Raw genomic sequence first — 20,520 nt, forward strand, 5'->3', positions numbered from 1 at the left:
GAATCTCTTCTAATGTCTTGATTGACTTAGATTGATCTACCTAGCTGGAAAACTATTTGATAACTTCCAAGAGTCCAAAAGCCTGTCCAAAGCCTCTTTCAAAGAAAAATATGTTCAAAAGTGGGTTTAGAAATGACTTATTCACTAGGAGGCGGCTGGCTGGTGTAGTCATGGTCAGCCACAAGCATGACAGTAGCACCTTCATCCTCCACCTCCTCCCCTCCAGCATTTGTGGGAATCTCCACTCGAACAGCCTGTTTGTAGACCGACTCCAGACTTGGTGGACATTATTGTCGTGAAGAATACGCACCAGTGTGGCCTTACCAAGACAAATTTTATGTACATATTGGTGTCACCATTGAGAAATTACACCACTTTTTATGCATAATCTCCCTATTTCAACCTCACCACACACACAGACACACACACACACACACACACACACACACACACACACACACTTCCCTGCCTCTCAGACTGCAGTGGGCAGGATGAACAGTTCTCCCTCATCTTCACTATCGCCTCCTTCATGAACAACTTCCTGCTGCTGCCTAATGGCTTCAGGCTGATGGGAATGTAAGTCTGACACAACCTTGTTTATACAGTGTTGTTTAGAAAGATACCGTTGTGTGAACCAAAAAAAATGCACAGTTGCATTTTCTAGATCGAAATTTTATAGATTGTAGATCGCTCTACAGAGCAATGCCAGAGGATAGGACTGAAAAAAACAGTGAGCATACCAAGAAGAGACTAGATTTAGAGAGAGAAAACCAGTGCCCCGCACGCACCTCCCCCTCTGCCAAATGAAGTAGGCTAATCTATATTTCGGGACACTTGCTTCACCCTGCCTTGCTTCAGCCTACGCAAAGTTAAATGGTTAAGAATCAGTCTGTCAGTGGGAGTTCATGCTTGATTCTTACTAGTTATAACTGTAGTAGTTGTCCATAGTGACCAGAGATAAAGAGAGAGAAGGCAGGGAGACGATAAAGGGGGACAGCAACACCAGAGGATAGGAATGGAGAGAGAGAGTGAACATGCCAAAGAGAGACTAGATTTAGGAACAGAGAGAGAAAACCAGTGCCACCCACAGATCCCCCGACACACCTCCCCCTCCCCCAAATGAAAGAATCAGGTCTTGCTTCAGCCTGCGCAAGTCGTGGCACGAGTGGAGAATGACAGCTGATGAGCAGCATAGCAACAGAAAGCAGACAGAGAGAGAATTCAAAGTTAGGAATCTCAGAGGGTGGTACAGGAATGACTTTGAAAGTAGGCAGGAACATGCAGCAGTAAGGTCATCTTTCAAGACGTGTTCCACGGTACGGCACATTATTTGACTCTCTAACAGGGCTGCCAACGGGTGGCAGGAATATTAGGTTGACCAATGATGATTGATGTATATTTGTTAAGATAATTAGCATATTGTTTGGTTCCTTGATCCTTATTTGCCATGTTTAAATGTTTAAACTTGGTTGCTCTTATTTTGAAGAAATCCTAATTTACATGTACATTTACCGGAAGTAGGTGGGTGGAGTTCCACTATTAGAGCTTAGAGAACACACTTTGGGCCCCCTCCACCAGTACGATTAATACAATTATAAGCATGTTGACACACAACTGATCAGCCCGAACTATTGAAATAAATAAATAAATAATGATACAAATTATTTGTAGACCAAGTTATAAATACTCTGTCAGCACTATTATATTAGTTGGACATGCTTAATTAATACAACTTCACACAGCCGAATCATCGCTGTCATCATTTATTAATTTGAAATCTTCAGTTGGCCAAATCATAATAATCATTTCAATTTCAATGTCCTTTAACTTCATCATCATCTTAGGCATCCAAGTAATGGATTACTATCAAATGATGTCCTTTGCAAATTCATAGTTTATATCACATATCATAACAGTCTAACCATACCCCATAATTTTTAGCATCAGTGTCTTCATTGTCATAATTAACTATTTACATGTTATTATTATTGAGAATATACAAAATAATGCATGTACTGAATGTTTCTGTACTATACTATTTCTGTACTAGTGTTCGTGGTCAATTGTTGCGGCACTTCTGGATGGAACGCCCCGACGTCTAGTATGGTAAGGATAAGGTTGCCATGCTTGTTCTCAGTGGCTTGCTCGTGCTGATAGAGTGCGTTCCCACCCCTTGGCTGGCTCAGACGGTTCCATATGGCATAAGCGCTTTATAGAAATAAGAGGAATGCTTCTATCGCCTGGTTTGGGCTATAAAAAAATGACCATGCCAAGGAATGATTTTGTATATTTGAAGGAAATTGTAAAGTCACACAGGAATTGACTACATTTGGCCAAGAACAATATGACTGCCAGCGGAATTACAATGGGAATTGTCTTTTTGGGCAGAACTATAAGTGAAAACTAGAAAGAGTTCCAGAAGAAACTTTTTGGGCTTGTAAAATATTATTTTGGTAGTGGAAAAGTTTTAAAGATGTTTCAATTAAGAGAAAGATGTGCTGGGTAGTTCAAAGAAAGTGAGATATAGTCTTACTATTGTAGCGAATTAAGTTTAAGATGGTTTGTTCGGTTGGATGGATGAATGGTTGCTTTGTTCGATGGATTAATTGATAGATGAAAAAGGAGATACATTTTGAAATGTCCCCATTCAGTGCAAATGACCATAGGAATTCGTAGGATTTCAGGCAAATTCAAGTACAGCTCAAAAAGTATAAATGGTATGATTTTTTCAAGCAAGTCAAGTTACACAAGTCTCGGCACTCGGCATTTTTACATGAATACTTATGTAAAACACAGTAATTTACATCCATTCATGGTATATTTGGTATTTTTTCTGGTGTACATGCTAAGATATTTTTAATTTTGATTGGTATAGTTCATGAGATTTCTTTTAATTCCAACCCTCAGCTGCTCCCAGACCATCCCACCTCTCACCTCTTTCAATTGGCTGAAGTCCAAAAGCCTGTCCAAAGCCTCTTTCAAAGGAAACTGTGCCACTGAGCCTCCATATTGGCATCTTGAAGGAATATCACTCTCCCTGAAGAATGCACACTGGTTTGGTCTTACCAAGAATAAAATCTCATAACCGACTCAAACGCACAACACAGACACAAAAACTTAAATCCAATAGAATAGTCCTTTCAGAAAGGTTCAGTACACAGGTAGGCAGTCAATGGGTAGGCAAATAATCCAGAAAGGGGGTAGGCATAGCAGGGTTTGGTACACAGGTAGGCAGTTCAAAAAGGCAGGCAGATAATCCGAAAAGGTGTCGGCAAAAAGGCAAAGGCAAGCCAAAAGCACACTCAGAGATCAAAAACCAGGAATACTTTTCACGAGGAAATGCTGGGACGTACGCCACAAAGGTACAAAGATAAACTGGCACAGAGACATTGGGACGTATGCCACAAAGGCACAAAGAGAAACTGACACAGAGACAGAACACACAGACTAAATACACAAGGAAGGATGATGAGGAACAGGTTAAGCCAATCAGGGCAGAGGGCAGATTCACACAGGCAGGAAACACACAAGGGCAGATGGTGAAGTGTCTGAATTTGAGAGACAAGGTGAGTAACACAAAAATAAACAGGAAACAATAAATGAATAACATGAAACAAAGACAAACATAACCTAAGAAACAGGACGAGACGTTACACCCCAAGTATTTCACCATTTCTCACCAAGCTTCTCATTTTAATATTGTAGGTCGAATTAGCTGTGTGAGTCCAGCGTCATTGTATATCAGTCATGCAGCACACACAGCTACATATACAGAGAACCAAGCCATTGAGATTTCAATCAAAAGCATTATGATGCGTTTATACGAGTCTCTGTCTCTCTGGATTATCACTGGAGATGCTTCTCCTGGTTTTAGATCAAAGCCCAGATTGTTTAAAAGGATGCTCCACCTTTGGCCCCGATGTCGACTGTAATAGGTTAGCCCAAACTGTTTTTCATTACATATTTTGCTGAGATACTGAGTAGTCCCATTTGGGACCCCTTTGGCACAGAGTAGATGCAGCACAACAGCATGTAGATTCAGCATGTCCAGTCAGAAAATATATTTAGTTTCTCTCTACACTGTAAACCCCCAGGCATTGCTAACACAGATATATTGAGTTATATTGATATTTGAGCCTACTCAAAATCTTTATGTGGTACTGACACAACCATTCAAGTGGGAAGTGAGGTGTCCTTAACTTTTTAAGTTAAATTACCAACTTTTAAGTCAATGTAGCATATTGCTTTTGAGTGACAATATGTATTTATTTATCTATTTAGTACTCCTAACAAAACAAAGTTTGTAAATTAAGCATTACTTTGCTAGTAGTTCTAATTTAAAATCAATCACAGTATAATAGAACTAGATTTTTTGAGTAGTATCAACTCAAATCATTCAACATAACTGTGTTGTATAACAGATTTTTAAGTAATTGTAAACTTAATGCACTTTTTGTGTGTTAGACTTTAAAATATGTTACTGATTATTTGTGTTACAGTTCATGAAGTTCATCATTTAAAAGAAGCATATTGTTTAGATTTTCAGAATAGAAATGCCTACAAATTCAAACTTTTCAGATCAAAGGTTGCTACCATTACACTGTAAAACATGACTCAGGGGCTTAGTAAAGATAACTCCCAAAAGTCTATGATTTTGACAAAGAAAATTGAAGTTTAAAACTTTACATGAATAATATTTATTTTTAGTACAAGCATCTACTAATAAATATGATGTTTCATATACTTACAGTACCAGTCAAAAGTTTGGACACACCTTGCCAAGAGTGTGCAAAGCTGTCATCAAAGCAAAAGGTGGCTACTTTGAAGAATCTAAAATATAAAACATATTCTGGTTTGTTTAACACTTTTTTGTTTAATTCCATATCGGTTCCTTCATAGTTTTGATATCTTCAGTATTAATCTACAATGTAGAAAACAATAAAAATAAAGAAAAACCATTGAATGAGAAGGTGTGTCCAAACTTTTGACTGGTACTGTATGTGTACAGTGTTTGTAACCCTCTTGAGTTAACATGCTTACAGTTTTTAACCCAGCTCCTGTACTGTTAAATCAATACATGTTATTTACATACTTTATTTTCTCAGTATTCAGTAATTTCGGTGTAGTAAAACCTTGAGTTGTTGCACTGGAGTTGTGGATATACTCTGTCAAAACTAATGCTATAATCACTGTGTATTACAGTCATAGTACACTGTTTATGAGAAATAATCTTTACAATTAATACAGTTCCAATGCAAATAGTAAAGTTTCAATAAATGTAATTTTCCATGTTACAGAGGGGATAAACTTGTAACGAGGGCAACACACTAGACTTTGAATATCAATTTTAGCTCGGAATCAATTTTAGCTCGGAATCATCACCTGACAGGCTGTATGTCAGAAATATCCCTCCCAATTATGAGATAAGATTCTAATTGCAGAAATCTCAAGGCTACAAATGTCAACCAGTGATCCAAACCGTATTGTACGCTGATCCCTGAGTTTGCAACACAAACTAAATTATCATAAAGCCATTTCTAGGCTTCACCTGGTCATTAGGCATTCAAAGCATAGTTCTAGCAGTATATCCGAGCAGATAGCATTCTCGGATAATAGTTGAGCGTCGTACCATCAATTCAGGAGATGTATTTCGACAAGAAATTCATGTAAGCAATCCAGCTTAATTCAGTCATACAATAAAAACTGTGAACATACTAAATATGAACATACCGTAAAAGGCAAACGTTCTAAGAAAACATTCAATTAAGAATACGACAGTCGTAGGATGACAATACGTGCATCTCAACTTTAAACATTAACCCTCTCACATACCATCCCTAAGAGAGGGAATAAAGGACATGTCTTACAGACGTCATCTGTAACACAGCTCTTTCCTTGAGTTGTTCTCAAAGGTAGGCTACTTATTGATACAGAACCACTGGAACAGGGATGTAACAATTAAAGCTTGGCTATTAAACACGTATTACTTGAAGCAACTCAACTATAAAATCAGTTGCTGTATTAAGACAACACTCGCCCAGTGACTCGCTACCATGAGAGAGATGAATGGAATGTGAGATCAAGTCATGACGTGTTTTCATGCTAGCCTTGTGGTGCACTGGACAGCATAAAACCTGCATAAGATGCACGCTACTTCAATTCAACTCCCGTGAAAGGGTCAGTGGCTAGGAATATAACAAGCAGCAATACATTATGCTATTCCAGCAACAGATACAATCTGATTGACATAAAGGAAAATGAATATTTGCTCAAGAGACAATTAACCAATCACTAGATAATAGATTGTAAGCATTAATGCAAAATCTTGCAAAATACATTGATGTATATATATTGCAATACAGAAGGGAGACTATTGGGGCACTCACAGTAAACACTACGGTCATAACAGGACGGTGTTATACTATATCTGATGAGTGGCTTGTGGATAAAAAGAGTCTTCTTAAAACAAAGGATGGGGGAGGTCGTTCATTTCCTCAATCCCAACATTTTGACCAGTTGGCAATAGTCACAGTGGGTTACTTTACATTGAGAATATACACTCACTGAACACTTTATTAGGAACACTATACTAATACTGGGTATGGCCTCCCTTTGCTCTCAAAATAGCCTCAATTCATTGATTCCACAAGATGTTAGAAACATTCCTTTGAGATTCTGGTCCATGATGACATGATTGCATCATGCAATTCCTGCAGATTTTTCAGGTGCACTTTCAAGCTGTGAATCTCCCGTTCTACCACATTCCAAAGGTGTTCTATTGGATTCAGATCCAGTGACTGGGAAGGGCACTGAAGAACACTGAACTCATTGTCATGTTCATGAAACCAGTTTGAGACAACTTTTGCTTTGTGACATGATGCATTATCATGCTGGAAGTAGACATTAGAAGATGGGTAAATTGTGGCCATGAAGGGATGCACATGGTCAGCAACAATACTCAAATAGGCTGTGGCATTCAAGAGATGATTGATTGGTATTACTGGGCCCAACGTGTGCCAAGAAAACATTCCCCACACCATTACACCACCTCCACCATGAGAAGGTGTACAGGTGTTTCTAATCAAATGTTTGGTGAGTGTACATACACCATATGAGAAATATGGAGGAGGGTTGCCTCTTCCCAGATTCCAACATTGTGTCACAGTGACCCTGTCCCCAGTGACCCCTGTTTTACAATAACTACAATGTCTAACGTGGTGATTTGCTTTGATTGCGTCTACTGAGGCCTCCTGACAATGACCCATAGAAAACTCTGTTGTCTCTTGCCTGCATCGCTTGCCATTGTGGTAATTACAGAGACAAGCGTGTTAGTATTTTGAGAAACAGGGCATAAGAGTGTTTGAGGTGTGTTTCAGATTTACAAGAATACGCATCAGAAGTGCAGTTTGGGAGATGGGAGATGTCACTAATTCCACTTTCAGTGTCTGAAGCGTCACACTCTAGCGACTCATAACTGCATTGTTGCAAACGCTTAACATAACTTTTTAATTAAGCAATCATTTCGGCATCTTTCTCTTGCTGTTTTGCCCAACTAAGCTTTTCGTGACCAAAGTTATCGAGTTGTAGTTTCAATTCCTGAATGCTCTCCTTATAGGATTTTTTGCTTAGCAGTAATGCTTTTAGCACATCATATGCATTGTTTTCCACAGAGGCTTGTTCAGTAATCAGCAGACTCATCGTATTAAGATCCTCCTATAGTATGTTGACATTTCGCTCCTTGGCAAGATTCTTCTGTTGGTGTCTGTTAAGCAGATAACCAATCACGTGTAGAATTAGCTTTTTCTCTGACTTGCTCCTATGAACACAAATTGTTTGCCAACAATCAAGGATTTAATTCTCTGATGAATTGGCTGTAAGATGCTTCTTGTCTTTTTTTTTTCAATTTCAGCAATGTAGTTTTAACAATCACAGAAGCACATAACTCAGTCAATTCATGCACATCTTTATTTCTTGCCATTATATTCATTCCACGTGGTGAGTGATTACCTTAAACTATCAAAGCACGGTTTATATCAGTCTGGCTTAGTTTATAATGCTATTCAATGCAGAGTTTTGCTCACGAACAATGCGATTATAATACCCGCACCATGGACCAATACAACAAAATACATGAATTAATTTAAAGCAATTTCAACAATGTATTATGTTGGGGTCACCAAAACTGTAGGATCTAATACGGTGGTCGGTTACAATACGGAGGCTTGGCAAGAACACGCGGCTATATATTGTTAATAACAAAGCATATCTTAATTAAATTGCTTGGAGTCAGATTATTATTATTAACATTATGTGCAAATAATTGTTGAGTTTGTGCTGATTAGTGCAAGAATGGTCAACATTTGAATGATTCAAATGAGGCTTTAATAATACTGTAAACTTATACAATTATAACAAGGCAAATACTTAATAGAAACATTTTACATTGTAACCTCATTGGTAAATGATAGATATGGAGAGAGGTAGAGAGAGAGACAGAGACAGATAGGGAAATGAAGACAGACCACATGATCTGTTTGCTGTACTCACAGGACAACACCCAACACTCACAGGACAAAGAAGAGAGATAACTTATCCCCTTGCCTTTTGCTTTTATAGAATATAGTATTTAAATTAGGAGCTGTTTGCAAGGAGAACCAATGAGACCACATCTTATCAATTATATACTGATGACACCACCACATTGGCACCTTCCAGGGAACTTGTAAATAATTTGTCCCATTGGGGGAAGGAATTAATTTCTCCCCTTCAGTCTAGTTGACTATCATGTATCAGCACACCTACAACCCATCCCCAATCAGCACCCTACAAGAACCCTGCCCTGATATCACTCCAGTGCCAGATCGTACTCATGGTACTTACTCGTGACCTACAGACACTTCAGCCCTCCTGTGAAACCCCTGCGAATTCCTTGTGTCTTGTCTTCCTCCTTGTAACCTACCCTGTTCTCCTGTGCCCCATCCAGATACCTCGTCCTCCTTGGTTTCCCCTCGTCGACCCTTCCACGAACCTAGCCCCTTACCTGTTACTGGACCTCCCCGTCTGCTCGACCGCCTGCCTGTCTGACTACCCGTCTGCCTGCTCGACCCCTACCTGTCTGACTATCCATCTGCCTGCCCGACCCCTGCCTGTCTGACTACCCACTCTCCTGCTGACCCTGGACCAACCCTGGACTACTCTCTCCGGATTCTCCACTTGTCCCCATTCCCCTTTTCCTCATTATTATTTACTATTAAATACGCCTTCGGGCTTAAACCTACCCTCTCTGTGTGCCGTCATTTGGTTCCTCAGACTTTCTGTGCAACACATGGAGGACCTCCACAGTGGATGACCGAAGATTGCTCACCATAAGTAAGAAAAAAAACAACAACTGTCCCACAGATCAGGAACACTCCCATCTACCATCCGCCGAATTCGTCACCAGCCAACTACAGAAGCTTCACTGCAAGGTGCAAACCACTAGTTATCCTCAAAAAGGATGCTCAGTTTACAGTTTGCTAAAAAGTACCTAAAAAGCCTGCAGAGGTCTGGAAAAAGGTCTTGTGGATAGATAAGATGAATATTATCATGGACCAGAGTGATTGGAAGAGGAAAGTTTGGATAAAAAAGAATCTCCCCAAGTTTGACAGCATACCACCTCATCTGTGAATCATGGTGCTCACCTACATAGCGGTAAACAGAACAGCCCTTCTCTATCTGCAAACGGTGGTCAGTCCCCAAACCCCGTCCCGCTCACTACGTTCTTCAACCTCTGCTGGCCACTTGGCACCACCATCTCTCAAGGACGTAGTGGTCGCTCTGCTCAGTCACGGCTCTTCTCTGTCTTGGAGCCCCAATGGTGGAATGAGCTTCCCGCCACTGTCAGGAGGCAGAATCACTTCCTATCTTCAGGCGTAGACTAAAGACATATCTCTTTAGGGTACACCTAGGTTCCTCCTCCTCAGACGCCCACCTTACCAGAACTTGGAAAAAAACAAAGAAACCAAAAAAAACTTCATGATATGACAATGACAAAACATATTGTTATAACAACTAGGGGGGAGTTTTTCAAGACCAAACAGTGGAAAGGTCTTGACTGGCCAAGTCAATCTTCAGATTTTACATCCAATTGAGCATTTAATTTCCTAATGATAAGATTTTATGCAAAAAAACCTCAAATGAAACAACAACTGAAGATGGCTGCAGTACAGGCCTGGCAGAGCATCACCAGAGAAGATACCCGGTGCCTGATGGGGTCAATGGGTTGCAGACATCAGGCAGTTATTGCATGCAAAGGATTGTCCACCAAATACTAAACATGAAACAAACAAACAAAAAATATTAAACATTTGATAAATCTGTCCCATTACTTTTAGGTACTAGGGGGGGTCTATGGGGGACTATGCATAAAACAAGGTGTAATTTCTGAATGGTGAAACCAATATGTACAAAATACCATCAAATTGAAGCTGAGAATCTCGACATTAACCTCATGGTAATTGTTTGTTTTCAATGTCGAGCCAAAAGAAGAAAAAATGCTTCACTTTCCTATTACTTACACAGGGCACTATCTATCTATCAATCTATCTATCGATCTAGAGTGACACTTTTATCCAGAACAACTTACAAGTACATCACAGTCATCGTAAGCAAAACCTTCCATAAGAATAGGTGCCACCGGCAGTCACAGTTCTAGAGAAAGGAAGAAAACAAGTTGGGTTTTTTTTATGCAAAAGTTCAGGTGCTGTACAAGTGGGTATGTTTGGGAAGTGTTAGGAGGTGTAGTGGTCTGGGGAGGAGGAGCCCAGGTGTAGTCTAAAGAGACATAGGTCTTTAGTCCTGACAGTGGTGGGAAGCCTGTTCCACCAGTGGGGCGCAAAGACAAAGAAGAGCCGCAACTGCGTTGAATGACCATTAAGTCCTTGTAGAGATTGCGGTGCCAAACAGCAGAGGTGGAAGAATGGAGTGATCGTGCTGGGGTTTGGGATTGACCATTGCTTGCAGATAGGGAAGGGCTGTCCCCTACATTTACATTCACGGCATTTAGCAGACGCCATTATCCAAAATGACTTACAACAAATACATTTGTTTAAGTAAGTGAATTATCTATCCAACAGTCATCATACGACAAAGTAATCAATGCTCACACCAGGGGCCATTGGCAGTCGTAATGCCAGAAGCCAAGTATTATTATTTATTTTTTTTATTAACAGAAAATAACTTGTACAGAGGGGAAGTGGGGGTGAAGAGGTCTCAAGGGTTGGGGTTAGGGTTAGTCCAGGGGGGGTAGTTGGGGTGAAGAGGTCTTTAGGAGGGACTGTTAAGATGTAGCCTGAAGAGATGGAATTTCAATCTACGGCGGAAGATCGGTACTGACTCTGCAGTCCTGACAGTGGTGGGAAGCTCATTCCACCAGCAGGGCGCCAGGACAGTGAAAAGCCGTGACCGAGTGGCGCGGCCGCTGCATCCACGTAGAGGCGGCGGTGCAAGGCTGGCAGCCGAGGTGGAAGAGCGGCGTGATCGTGCAGGGGTTTGTGGGCTAACCATTGCTTGCAAGTAGGGAGGGGATGTTCCCTTTGCCACTCGGTAGGCGAGCACCAGGGTTTTGAATCTGATGCGAGCTGCAACCGGGAGCCAGTGGAGGGTGTGGATGAGGGGCGTGACATGGGAGAATTTGGGGAGATTGAACACCAGTCGAGCGGCAACGTTCTGGATGATCTGCAGAGGCCTGATGGCGGAGTCGGGGAGTCCGGCCAAGAGTGCGTTGCAGTAGTCAAGGCGAGAGATTACAAGTGTTTGGACCAACAGTTGTGCTGCTTCTCTGGTGAGGAATGGACGTATCCTTCTGATGTTGTAGAGGAAGAATCTACAGGAGCGTGCTGTCGCTGTGATGTTTGCCACACAGGATAAGTGGTTGTCAAGGATCATCCCAAGGTCCTTGGCTGTATGGGAGGAGGTCACAGTAGAGTTCTCTTCTTCTTCTTGCGGACCTTTAATGCCCTGTCGCGACCACCATGGTCTTGAATCTGATTTGAGCTGGTACTGGGAGCCAGTGAAGGATCAATTGTTTGGATCACGAGTTGTGCTGCTTCTCTCATGAGGAATGGCCGTATCCTCTGACAGTTGAAGAGGAAGTATATATAGGAGCAGGCCATTGCTGTGATGTTGGCTGCACAGAACAGATAGCTCCAGGATCACCCCAAGATTCTTGGCTGTCTGGGGGGGGGGCACAGTGGAGGTTTCAACAGTGATGGAAAAGTCTTGGAGTGGGCAGGCTTTCTCAGGGAGGAAGAGTAGCTCCATCTAGGAAGAGCAGCTCTGTCTTTTGATCTGGGAATATTACTAATGTTGTATGTTTTATCAAAGTCGATTTGACCAGTCTCTCTCTCTCTCTCTCTTTCTCTCAGAGCGTAGTTTCCGGAACAGTTTTCTGTCCAAGTTCTACATGTTTCACATGGTCTGGCTGTCTGTCATGCAGCTGCGACACTATCGGCACACTCAACCGCATGCTACAGCGACTGACGAGGGCGGACCATCCCTGGGTAACCACACACACATACACACACACACACACACACACACACACACACACACACACACACACACACACACTACACAAAATGAGTGTTGGCTCTGTTTGTCCCTCCAGTGAGCCTGTACATCAATGCGTTTGCGGTGACCCAGCTGTGTGGGGTGCTGTTCGCCCCTTTGAATGGCCTGATCATGGACCGACATAAGGGCATGGCCAGGGCCCCAGGTACCAACCATACACCTACAGTACAACCACTAAAACCCTACACAACACACACACACGCACGCGCACACGCACACACACGCACAGGCTTCAGAAAGTATTCAGACCCCTTCACTTTTTCCACATTTTGTTGTGTTACAGACTCAATTTAAAATGGATTAAAACATGTTTTGCCATCAATCCACACACAATACTCCATAATGACAAAGTGAAAACACGTTTTTAGAAAGTTAATCATAATTTTCTTTTGATCCTGACAAACTCCCCAGTCCCTGCTGGTGACAAACATACCCATAACATGATGCAGCTACCACTGTTCTTCACATGAGGGATGGTGTGGAAACAGCATTGCATGTGCTGGATTTCCACTAAATGTAATGCTTTGTAGTAAAACCAAATAAACAAATTTCCAGACACTTTATTTGGTGTATCACTTGAATTTGTTGTTGCAAACACAATTATGGATGTGAGATAGATTCTTTTTCAGATTAAGTTGTCCCATCGACTATGCTTTTTCTTTTTGAGTTATGCATACTATACTTTATGTACAAATAGTACACATAGTCTAATGTTATAGTCCCTGTGTGTAAATATTACACAGTTGTAGGACACTGCTTATGAAAAATAATCCCTTTACAATTGATACAGTTCCAATACAAATAGTAAAGTTTCAATAAATGTCATTTTACATGTTACGGTGTAAGGCATAAATGCTGCAACCTGCAATACCTGAAGCAAGTTGTCTTCTACGGTACGGCCATTAGAGGACAGACATGCATTGTCATTTTGAATGACATTTCAGAATCAGGGTGGAAGGCATGTACAGTTCTTTGTACACTGTTATTTTTGAACACACAACCTGAAAAGCCGTACAGTTGTGCTAAACAACATGTGTGATGATTTATTGTCTGACTGTTGGTTTGGCCATAGCTTGATTTAACACAGGTGCAATGCAGATCCTCACTGTAGGTCACCTATCATTCCTATAATCAAGCAGGAAGGAAGTGTCCATCTGACATCTTTCCTACCTAGAAAGTGATGGATTGTATATGTGATGAAATATACTATATAGGCAGTTGTCTCGCCTGTACTGCCTGGTGGGTGGAGTAGTGGTAATAGGCTCAGGACAATGAGCAGGTCAAGTGCCATCAGGTGCACTGAAACATTCTGACCTTGAAAACAGCGATAATATTTCAGATACACCCCCTAGTGCCAGCGCCGCCATTGGCAGTAAGACTGTATTACACCATTAAAATTGCCTTCGAGTTTTACAAGCCACTCCGGTATCCTATAATGACAAGCATGACTGTAGGGCTTCGGACAACAAGAGTCACAATGCACAGGTAGTTGATACAGCTTGGAGGACAATATTGAAGGGTTGACAGCTACAATACATAAGAGCCTGTAGGCACAGGAATACAGCTAAAGTACATGAAGTAGCAGACGATATGACCTGTCAGCTGCTGTGACAAACAGCAGCCAACAGCATGAGGAAGATTAGCACTCATGGGTCTTTAAACGGGGTTGTTCCCACTCGGATTAAAATCGCTATTATTATAACCAGAGCTGGCCTTGGAGGCAGTGATGGTGTCCTTGGTTTTAGCCCTCTGGGCTGCCAGGCCACGACAGTGCAGGTAGACGTTGACAGGATGGATGAAGGCCAGCAGACTGAGAAGGACCAGGGCTATGTTCAACTTCAGGGAGAGAGTATTCCTTTGATCAGGATGAAGCAGGGGTTCTGCAGCAGGGACACGACTGCAGACAGGGCCAACATCAAGCCGTAGAGCTTACCAAAGTGACAGCCAGGGAAATGAAACAGAGAGAGAGAGAGAAAGATGGGACACAGTTGAGAGGAGAGGAAGGTCATTGATCTACAGTGCAAAGGTATGAACCAGGTGTGACGGTCTATCCTGTTGAACCATGTATGTGTTTGCAAACAGCTGGTGTGTATGATATGATTGTTAACTGAGTGTACATAGTGTGTATTGTAGATGTGTGTAATATGATTTTTCCATTTTCATTTCCTTCTTGAATATAAAGTGTATGTTTTTATTGTGATATCTGCACATATCTCCGTACTTGCATGATCATAATACATATTCAACTTTTCATCATTCAACGTAAACTGTGTGTGTGTATGTGTGTGTGTGGGTAAGGTGTGTGGGGTAGAACCCAAGTGCAGAGAGGAAACCAAACGAGGGGATGCAGTTAAAAGGCAAAACCACTTTACTTTCATAATCCAGAGTAGACTGGAACAGGCTCAGGAAAATGACAAACAAAAGGGCTTAAGTAAAACAACTAGAGCATTAGCGAACTTGTTCCTATGACATGACACCGAGGACCATGAGAGTTAAACCATGAACAAGAATCAAGCTATCACACTGGGAGTTACAAAACACACACATTAAATAGGAAGGTCATGTTGCCTGGGGTAGTCCAGTGGTCTAGCACCATGGCCTACTGCGCACACATATGCCCATGTTAGCATGGGCTAGAATCCGGGCCATGCCCTGCTAACATACTCTCCTTACTTTCCTGTCTATCTCCACTATCTCTATCCAATGAAAAATATGAGTGGGACTGCCCCAGAAAATAAAATAAAATAGGACGGTCATAATGAAAATAATAGTAAGAGAGTTTGTCACTGCTACCCCCTAGTGTCCATATGGAACTGTGTGTGACTTATGCGATGCTGTTGAAAGCGTTGTTGCCTCCGTAGAGGAAGGAGTGGTCGATGACCTGCAATGTGAAGGTGAGATACTGCATGGGGAGGATGGGCGTGGCGGCACAGATGGAGAACAGGATACACTGCAGCGCCGTCAGAGACAGAGAGAGCACCAACGACTGCAGGTCTGCCTCCCACTCGGTCTCTCCTGCACACACAGATAGGATTAGCATTAGAGAACACAACGATGGACATTTCCTTCCTGTCCCCAGCACATGGTTTGGTGTGCGTATGTGAAGTGGTTTGGGGTGTGGTGTGTTGGGTTTTAGTGGTTGTACTGTAAGTGGATTGCTGGAACCTGAGGCCCTGGGCTTGCCCTTGTGTCGGTCCATGATTGGGCTGTTCCAGGAGGCACACAGCTGGGTCACTGCAAACACATTGGTGTACATGCTCACTTGAGGGACAAACAGAGCCAATGAGGATAGACTCCAGCTGAGCAAAACTACGATGTAGGGAACCGGGAGCTGCTGGCAGTGTACGCGGCCTTGGTGGAATGGAGACACTGGCTCGAGGGGGCCCAGCAGCTGTTTGTGGTTTGGCCGACCACAAGAATCTCATGTACATCCGGTCGACCAAGAGACGTCAGGCACGCTGGACCCTCTTCTTCACCCGCTTCAAGTTCACTATCTCCTACAGACGTGGCTCCAGCAACACCAAGGCTGAGGCACTCTCCCAACTGGCACCGGAGGAGATGGCCCCGTCAATGCCAGGCACCATCCTTCCTCCCACCCGGGTGGTTGGCATCATCACCTGGGCCATTGACTCCGTGGTCAGAGCGGCCCAGCGCACCCACCCCGGACCAGGACGCGGACCCCCCGGTCGTCTCTTCATTCCCCCATCAGCCCGATCCTGAATTCTGGAGTTGGGTCACGTCAGGCCACCCGGGAATCGGCCGGACCCTCTCTTTCATCCACCGGCGATTCTGGTGGCCCGCCATGGAGGCAGACACCAGGGAGTATGTCACCGCCTGCACCATCTGCGCCTGGAGTAAGGCCTCTCACCAGCCCCCTGCCGGACAACTCCATCCCCTTCCCATCCCTAGCCATCCTTGGTCTCACATCACCTTGGATTTTGTCACTGGTCTACCCTCATCCCAGGGTAACACAGTTACCATCGTACATTGGTTCTCCAAGGCCGTCCACTTCATTGCCCTCCCGAAGCTCCCCTCCTCCGCTGAAACTGCCGACCTGGTACTCCACGTTGTCCGTCTCCATGGCATTCCCCAGGACATCATTTCTGACCGTGGTCCCCAATTCACTTCCCGGGTGTGGCAGGCCTTCTGTAAGGGCATTGGGGCCACAGTCAGCCTCTCCTCCGGGTACCCCCCCCCCAGACCAACGGCCAGGTGGAGCCAACCAGTGCCTGGAATCGGTCCTCCATTGTGTCTCCTCCAGCCATCCCTCCACCTGGAGCCGACACCTACCCTGGGTGGAGTACGCCCACAACACCATGGCCAGCAACGCCACGGGCATGTCTCCATTCCAGGGTTCCCTGGGATACCAAACCCCCCATGTTCCCCAGCCAGGAGGCAGAGGTGGCAGTTCCGTCCACCAAGATGCACCTCCGTTGGTGCCGGCGGGTCTGGAGGGCCGCTCGAAAACCACAGAGCGGTCCAGGCGCAGCACCAACCCGCAAGCGCAGACCCGCCCCGACCTACCACCCTGGGCAGCGAGTTCGGCTGCAGGCTAAGGACTTCCATCTCCCCACAACCTCCCAGAAGCTCGCCCCCCGCTACTCCCCATCGACCAGATTATCAAACCCTCCGCAGTACGTCTTACCCTCCACGCATACAGGACTATTAATCCTGTCTTCCATGTGTCCCAGCTCAAGCCTGCAGTCTCCAGCCCCCTGTCTCCCCCTGTCTCTCCCTCCTCTGCCCCGAGTGCTAGACAACGGCGAACCCATGTGGACTGTGAGGGAGGTCCTGGTGGTCCGCCGTAGGGGTCACGGTTTCCAGTACCTCGTCGACTTGGAGGGCTACGGGCCTGAGGATCGAGACTGGGTCCGGCCTCCTACTTCGCGGACCCCTCCTTGTTGGCCGACTTCTATCGGGCCCACCCAGACGCTCCAGGACAGTTGCCCGGTGTCTCCTGTAGGGAGGATGTTATGGTTCCCCCTCCTAACCAACCCTCTGGCACCACCTCGAGGCCGTGGCGGTCATCACTGGAACGTCTTCCTCCCAGTCGACAGCGCAGCTGGACCCGATTCCCAATCAACACACCTGCAACCCATCCCCAATCAACGCCCTACTTATACCCTACCTGAGGTTCAGTCCAGTGTCAGAATGTACTGTGACCATACGGTAACTTTTGTGTATCTTCGCAACTACGCTTCACCCCTCCAGTGATTCCTAGTGCTCCTTGTGTCTGTCTCCTTGTCGTTGTCTTACCCCCTTGTCTCCTGTGTTTCTCCTGCAGTCCTGACCCCTTGGATCCCGCCCTCCCATGGACCTAGCCCCTTCGTCTCCTCGACCCTCTACCCCTGTCCCACGGACCTAGCCCCCTCCCAGTTCCCTCGGCTCCTTCCCCTCCCCTCCCCTGATACTGGACATCCCCCTACCGACCCTGGACCGGCCCTCTACTACTCTCTGGATTACCCTTACTCTCCCCCTTCCCTTATCCCTTATTATTATTACTATTATTAAATACGCCTTTGGGCTAACCATTATTCTCCGCTCTCTGTGCCGTCATTGGTTCCACCCAAATGTCTCTGTGTAACAATTTGAGCCCAATTTGAGCTCTTGGCCAATTTTCAAAATTGACAATATTGTGCGCTTTGATGCGTTTGTATGTCATCAGTCTGAGGAATAGATAACCATCATGGCACGAGAAACACACACGCAATTGCAAACACACACACACACACACACACACACACAGACACACACAGACACACACTTCTCTGCTTGTCTCTCAGACTGCAGTGGGCAGGATCAACAGTTCTCCCTCATATTCACCATCGCCAACAATTTCCTGCTGCTGCCCAACGGCTTCAGGCTGATGAGAATGTGTGTCTGACACAACCTTTTTTATACAGTGTTGTTTCGAAAGATACCCTTGTGTGGCAGTTATTGCATGCAAAGTATTGTCCACCAAAAATGCACAGTTGATAGACGCTGTACAGAGCAACACCAGAGGATAGGAGCGGAGAAATAGTGAGCATACCAAGAAGTGACTAGAGAGAGAAAACCAGTGCCCACCACGCACCTCCCCTTCCGCCAAATGAAATAGGCTAATCTATATTTCGGGACACTTGCTCCACCCTGCCTTGCTTCAGCCTACGCAAAGTTAAATGGTTAAGAATCAGTCTTTGTCAGTGGGAGTTCATGCTTGATTCTTACTAGTTATAACTGTAGTAGTTGTCCATAGTGACCAGAGATAAAGAGAGAGAAGGCAGGGAGACGAAAAAGGGGTAGAGCAACACCAGGGGATAGGAATGGAGAGAGAGAGTGAACATGCTGAGGAGAAACTAGATTTAAGAACAGAGAGAGAAAACCAGTGCCACCCACAGAACCCCCGACACACCTCCCCCTCCCCCAAATGAAATAATTAGGTCTAAAAAAAATGTTTTATGATGTATGTAATGCGATTCTGTGTTTGTAAAGAGTAAGACAATTTTAATGAGAAGAGGAATGTTACAGTATACAAATGTTACAAGTTGTCTCTGAATGCAATGGCTTGTGCATTTCTAAGATAATCTAAAAGCCTAATAATATATATTTTTCCTATTGCGCCAACATTTTGGTGCGACCGAATGAACTTTGAGTTTCATGTTGTTCCTTTGACAGGATGAACTGTGGACAGATGGAGACCGTCAGCCCAGAGCCAGCAGCAGTCAATGGCAGCATGCAGGACAATACTGTGACCGAGATCACACATTTTATCAACGAGAACACAAAAAAGGAAGGTGTGTGTGTGGATTCATATAATTTCGATCATTATTATTGGCAAAGTTGCACAGCTAGCTGTTGACATTTAAGATTTTTTATTTTTTATTTTAGTCAGTTCGTACACACTCTTACATTATCCATCCGCATAAACAGAGAAGAGCCGAGACTAAGCCGGGTGACCACTAGGTCCTCGTAGAGATGGCAGTGCCAAGCGGCCAGCAGAGGTGGAAAAACTGAGAGATTGTGCTAGGGTTTGGGGACTGACCATTGTTTGCAGATAGGGAGGTACTGTCCCCTTTACTGCCCTCGAGGTGAGCACCAGGGTTTTGAATCTAATGTGAGCTCCTACTGGGAGCCAGTGAAGGGTGCGGAGCAGGGGGTGACATGGGAGAATGAGATTTTGGGAGATTGAACACTGAGCTGCAGAGGTCTGATGGCGGGAGATTGAACGTACATTCTGGCGAGCCATCGCTGAGATGTTAACCACACAGGACAGTTGGTTGTCCAGGATCACCCCAAGATTCTTGGCTGTCTGGGAGGGGGGGCATAGTGGAGTTCTCAACAGTGATGGAAAAGTCTTGGAGTGAGCAGGCTTTCCCAGGGAGGAAGAGCAGTTCTGTCTAGGAAGAGCAGCTCCAGGTGTTGATCTGGGAATATTAGCAATGTTGTATGTGTTATCAAAGTTGATTTGACACTAAGCTACCAGTAACCTTTACCATTCACATACTACAGTGCCATAACAATTACTTTCTCTCTCTTTTTCTCTCAAACTGTAGTTTCCGGGACTGTTTTCTGTCCAAGTTTTACATGTTTCACCTGATCTGGCTGTCTGTGATGCAGCTCCGACACTACCTGTTCGTAGGCACAATCAACCCCATGCTACAGCAACTTACCGAGGATGAAACATCCCTGGGTAACCACACACACACACACACAGTGTCGTATTTAGATTCGCCTTTCTTCTATTGACTCGAGTTGACTTTTTATTCCCTATGATTGATGATTCGTCACAGCCTAATATTGTATTGTTGTTGTCTGGTTGTTTTAACTTCCTCTACAGATCACTATACACCACTGGTAACTTGTTAGTAGCCTTCTCCAGTGCAAGTAAAAACCTTCCCTTACCTTCAATACTGTTTAGTATGTACCCCAACA

At 44.1% G+C, this 20,520-nt stretch overlaps 1 protein-coding gene across 1 annotated transcript in view; it reads right to left on the reverse strand.

Moving 5' to 3' along the window:
- The window catches only part of LOC310816120 (equilibrative nucleobase transporter 1-like), a gene marked incomplete at its 5' end in the record, with an annotated part of 214,539 nt that overhangs the window by 23,874 nt on the left and 170,145 nt on the right, over positions 1-20,520 (reverse strand). The gene's annotated exons all lie outside the window — the stretch shown is intronic.

The sequence above is a fragment of the Argentina silus genome (assembly GCF_951799395.1).
Source record: "Argentina silus genome assembly, chromosome: 15".
NCBI classification, from domain to species: domain Eukaryota; kingdom Metazoa; phylum Chordata; class Actinopteri; order Argentiniformes; family Argentinidae; genus Argentina; species Argentina silus.